Consider the following 6,000-nt stretch of genomic DNA (forward strand, 5'->3'; position numbering starts at 1 on the left):
GTGCACCTCCAAGCAGGAGCTGTTGAGGATGGCTGGCTTATTGGTGAGTGTTACAACATTTCGAAATTATTTTCTGGGCTTCGTATGGTATATTATAACATCTCTATAGGTGATCGGGGATATCCACTAAAGCCGTGGCTGATGACCCCCGTAGCCAACCCGAGGACCCCGCAGGAGCAGCACTACAACCGGGCCCATGCACGCTCAAGAACGGTCGTTGAACGCGCAATAGGCCTGCTAAAAGGCCGATGGCTGTGCCTGTCCACCGCGGGGGGGGGGCGCTTCAGTATAAGCCTGAAAAAGTCTGCCACATCATCTTGGCTTGCTGTGTGCTTCATAACTTGGCCATCAGACAAGGCGTCCCTCTGCAGGAACCCCCTAGAGCAGATGAGCCCATGCCTAACGCAGAGCCTTTCCCACCCCCCCATGCCACTGCCATTCAAACAAGAGAGAGGATCATACAGAGATTTTAGGTGAGTCTGCCTGTTGGCCGATCTTTGAAAAGTGAGATATACCGAAAATGTGCGTGGGAAAATAATCACAACATCATTAAACATTTTAAAGTTTATTTATTTAACATTTGCGATGCGCATGCAGCAATCTGTTTCAGTGACTCGTTTATTTGCTGTAAAGTATTTGCGATGTTGGTCAGTTGATCCTTTATTTCATTTATGGATTTTGTGGTGTCTTGTTGGTTTTGCAGCACTGCCTCCGTCAGCACCCTCGCCCCCCCAGGACGCACCAAATGGGTTTTGGATGGCCCCGGCTGCTCCTGTTTCTCCAACTCGCCCGGCTCCTCCACCGCCTCCGGCTCCTGGGCGCAGGCGGGACTGGCTTGAGTTTCTGAGTTATTGAAGAAACGTCACATTATTGTCATGTTTATTTTCATTCAAATTCACAAATTAAACTGTCTACGTGTTTATCAAACACCTCAGCCCAGCTTTTTATTTTACCTGCAGTGTGACTGGTCGATGGTCCAGCCTGTTCTGTTGGGAGCGTGTCTGTATCTCCACCAGATATAATGCCACATAGTGCTGTGTCCCCGATGATGCTGGCAATACGGGTATCCATAGGTGAAAGCTCGGTTGTTGCTTGTCCTCCTCCAGTAACAGATATTTCGTGTCTGTGGGCTGTGACGCGTTTTTTGGCACCGAGTTTGATATCAAACCATTTCTTTTTTATTTCTGACAGTGACCTTTCCTCTGACCCAACAGAATTTACAGTCGTTACCCTCTCCCACGCAGCATTTTTTCTTTTGTTGGTCACACCTGCATTTAGTGTTCCAAACAGTATGTTTTGGTTTGTTTCAACTTCTCCTACCAGTACCTCTATCTCGGTGTCGGAGAAGTTCCTCTTCTTCGCCCTCTTTGCCATGATATCGGTGTGGAGGGAAAAAAATCAATTCACGCATTATTAAAGGGATTGTTGCTACCATATATGGTCAGTTGGGGGCGTTTCTGAATGCAAATGACCCTAACCATGCACGAGCATGGTAGTTAAGAACAGGTGGGATTTATCATCACTGATTACTTACTAGTGTGCGTACGACAGGTGTCCGCACGTTTGATAATTACGGATTTCTTTGTACTTACACACATTCTAAGTTTCATTCCTACGACAGAATTTAGAACCTTTTCTATGCACGGTTGATAAATGAGGCCCCTGGTCTTCGGTGATGCTCTGAGTTCCGCATTTAAAGATGCCTGGAGCTCGGCAAGCCACTGAAGACTAGCTAGGTGAGTTAGCCATCTTGGTAGGCAGGTAAAGTTTGGGTGTCTCTGCAGTCTGTTTTCCTTCCTTTCAATACTTTGCACAGCAGTAATTAAAGGGAAATTGCTGTTTTTTACAACCTAGACCTTATTTCTAGCATAAAATACAATCATTTACTCACCCAGATAACTTTGGTATCATTTGGAGTCGTTCGGACGAAATTAGATCCAGTGGAGCGCCGCCTATATCCATATAATGCGAGTGATTGGGGCACCGAAGCGCAGCCTCTATATAACGCATTATCTGCCGCGAAACTAGTTCATTTCACCAATATTTTGTTATGATACGCTAGTGCTATTCCCCTCTGAGTCCGGGGTTGCCTGTTATCAACATCCGGGGTCTGTAGGTTGACCTACTAACCCCTGACCTGGATGATGTCATCTCTGAGCACCGCGCGCACCCACAACAGCTGGCTTGTTTACCTGTAGTTTGCTACTGCTAGTTTTTTGCAACATGGCTGAATATTTTTCCGATACTGAGGTGGTGGACGATGACTTTGTTTGTGCTGGACGTCCTTACCGTTTTGAGCCAGAGTACACGGATGAGGAGCTCGTTGAAAGGAGGATGCGGAGGCAGAGAGAGGAACAGCTGGCCAAAGAAAAACAAACGGCTGCACATCCGCGAGTAGATGGTAACTGGTGGTGTTCTTTTTGGACAATGTTCATCTATGACAACAGAGGAGGAATGCCTCTGTTGCTCAGAGTGGGATTTGAGGCCAGGAGATACGCGTCTGGATGTCTCAATAAATGTCTGTATCACCACACTGGAGGATTTCCGTTCAATGATAAACCGGGCTGTGGTAGAGACTTTTTTTCGTGTCCCGAAAGTCAACTGGAAGACCCAGCCAAAGCCTGCAGGACCAAATGGGCAACTTTCGATTGAGTAAGTAGCTCACACACATGCATAGTTTGTTTATTTGCCTTCAATTTGTTTGCTTTACGTATAGAAAGCTGGACTTCATGAATGCAAACTTTTCTCCCTCCTCTGAATTTACTTTCTTCTAATCAACTTGACCCTCTGTCCTATAGGCAATGCAGACTCGTAGCATATCGCAGCAAAAAATTTCTCTTCAAGCCTAAGTATGAAATACAGGACTGTAAAGCTAAGTTTACAGTATGTATGTTGCAGATTATGGCAGAGATTTCATATTTTAGGTCATTATGTTTCCAGAAGTGGAAACAATCAAAATCCTATTCTGGTCCTGAATAGTATCTACGATTGTAAAACAATAAGAGCATGTTTTTTTTATGTTTTTTTTTTTTTTTACTTTCTAAATCATTCTTCATCATACTTCCTGATCTCCCTTTGAGGATTCACAGGACCAATACAGATGGTTGGTATTGGCTTTCAGCCAAGGCAGGAGGTCTTTGCTGTCCTTCCTGTTCGATGCAGCAACAATTTTCTTCTTGACACCTGAAAAAACACACACAAATAAAACAATCACCCAATCAGTAAATAATACAATATGAACACATGCTAGGAATTGGATTGTAAATTACTTCTCCTTTCTATAACTCAACTTCTATGCTGTGTGTTAGATAATAAAATGTGTGGGCTTATAACAGTAACTTACCCTTGACAACATGCCAGGGGTCAAACTCATGACAGATTTGGGGATATTCTTCTCTCAATAGTTTCCGGATGGAGGGTGATCGGTCAGTGGTCATCACGGCCACATCCACCCCACAATCCAGCAACTCGTTCAGGCCCCTCTGAAATCCCATCACCTCTATCGCGACAGAGCTTGTTGCTTCTGACACCTAGAGCATAATGGATATTCAAAAGTTATACATCCACAGGTGTTTTTCCCCTTGTGAAAGCAGCCTTCTATCACAGTGCATTTTAGTTTTGGATAGATAAATTACCTGGACCAATTCAAAATTGATAATTTGCTTGGTGACGTCATTTTGGAAAGAGTAGGTGGAGTACTTTGCACTGTAACCTTAGAAGAAAAACACAGATGGTACAGTTTCCCGTTGGAGGGGGGTTAGGGTTATGATGGTGTATGAGATGATTATGTAATATTGCTAACAATCTAACATTTACCTGGACTATCACACCTTGCATCACCACAGAGTTCAAGCCTCTTTCCGGATTGTGAGTCTTCAATGAGCTGAGATATGATTTGGTCACGTTTATCTTGGTAGGCAGACTGTATGGCGGGTAGAAGATAGGTCCTCTGAATGTTGTAGAACTTTGTTTGGTGAGGAATGGGAATGTTTAGAAGAGTTGCCTAGTCTGCTAAGTCTGTGTACATGGATCCAGTGAAAACTGTTGATGCACAGATTTGCAGATTATTTTCTGGCATGCCTCTTCGGTTAGGACATGATTGCCAGTAACCAGAGTGTTTCCCACAGGTCCATTGGATTTTGATTTGGCTGCCTTTGGTGGTGGTTGTAGTCTCAGCTATTGAACTGGTACACTTGGGACAAGTTTGGAAAAGTTGAAGGAGGTGTGTTTTTTCGGCCCATCCTGTTGCGTTGTCTCCAGAAGAGCTTACAGACCCAGACGTAGTCCCTGTGCTGGAAGGCGAGCCGGAAATTGGTGGTACAAAGCTGGTGTCTGTGGGCTCTAGAACCAAGTCCCCAAAACTCATGCTGACATCACGCACTTCTGGGTCCATTTCACCTTCCTCTTCACTCTGAAGACACAAGATAGTTTTGGAATTTTTTCACAAACTCACATATGGTCAAGTAAGAAATTTTCACTATCATAGTAACATTTAGATGACAACTTTTTTTTATGCAGACATGTTTGTCCTTTTACAAAGAATAAAAGACAAGCCTCTCAACTCATTTGCAGTGATGGCAATGATGTAGAGGCAGAAGGGTGTGCAGTAATCAAAGTGGAGGTTGATGTGGATGGGATCGGGTCCTAGTGCACACAAAAACAATACACATTGTGTCAGTGTAATAATGGAGGGGCAAAATAGATACTCTGCTAATATCCATAAAAGACATTTTTGCTGCTGTGCTTACCACTGAGTGTGACCATGTAGGGGCCAAAGCAATGTATTTCCCAGATAGGGATCGTCTTGTGCGTGGTGTTGTCTGAGGTGGACTCGTGAGCACTAGAGTCAATGCAGAGGATAAATAAGGCCAAGACGATCCAGATGGCTCCTCAACTGCTCTGTGTTGGCTTTTGATTGGAGTGGATTGCAGGTGTGTTTCAAAGTCTGGTTCTGGAAAATATACCTCACCACTGGCACTTTCCTAAAAAATAAAATAAGTATGTGACACAACATCATAAAAAAAACAGCTTTTAGTTGAATACACTGTTGATGAGGTTTCTATTTGTAGCCTACACGTAGGTACGGGTGCGTGTCTATGTTCCCATTTAAAATTGCTATTTTATTATCTATAGGTTGTTCTTTTTATTCCTTGTGTTGTTATTGTCACTATGTGTAATGCTGCTGTTGCACTGTAATTTCCCAGCTTGGGATGTATAAAGTCTATCTATCTATTTATCTATATTACACCAATCCATGTGCACAGGTTATAGCCTAATAAAATCATTACCCAAACCTGCATTAGAAATGCATCACCTCCGTTGGTTCAGACGGTTCAGACGCTGAATTTTCTGGCCTTCTCTCATTGGCTTTGGAGGAAAAAAGTCATCCTGCGTGAAGTGAGCACTGCAAACCCGATGATTCGCACCTCTCAATGCTTCCACTTGAGTATTCGGGTCCATTTTCAGCGCAACTAGCCAGAGTTGAGTAAGTCCAGGTTGCGAGGAGGAAGCCTGTGGAAGCTGAATTTTGTCCAATTGGTCATTTTGTTCGGACAATTTGGAAATACGCAGTAACGAACCATAGCAGTGCCAAATTGCAGCTAAACGAGCCGACCGCCGCAGAGTGGCTGTGCGCGGCGCTCAGAGATGACATCATCCAGGTCAGAGGTTAGTAGGTCAACCTACAGACCCCGGATGTTGATAACAGGCAACCCCGGACTCAGAGGGGAATAGCACTAGCGTATCATAACAAAATGTTGGTGAAATGAACTAGTTTCGCGGCAGATAATGCGTTATATAGAGGCTGCGCTTCGGTGCCCCAATCACTCGCATTATATGGATATAGGCGGCGCTCCACTGGATCTAATTTCGTCCGAACGACTCCAAATGATACCAAAGTTATCTGGGTGAGTAAATGATTGTATTTTATGCTAGAAATAAGGTCTAGGTTGTAAAAAACGGCAATTCTCCTTTAATACTTTTGTGCAGTGACTAGTAGTT

This window comes from Pagrus major, chromosome 9 (assembly GCF_040436345.1).
Source record: "Pagrus major chromosome 9, Pma_NU_1.0".
Classification (NCBI taxonomy): domain Eukaryota; kingdom Metazoa; phylum Chordata; class Actinopteri; order Spariformes; family Sparidae; genus Pagrus; species Pagrus major.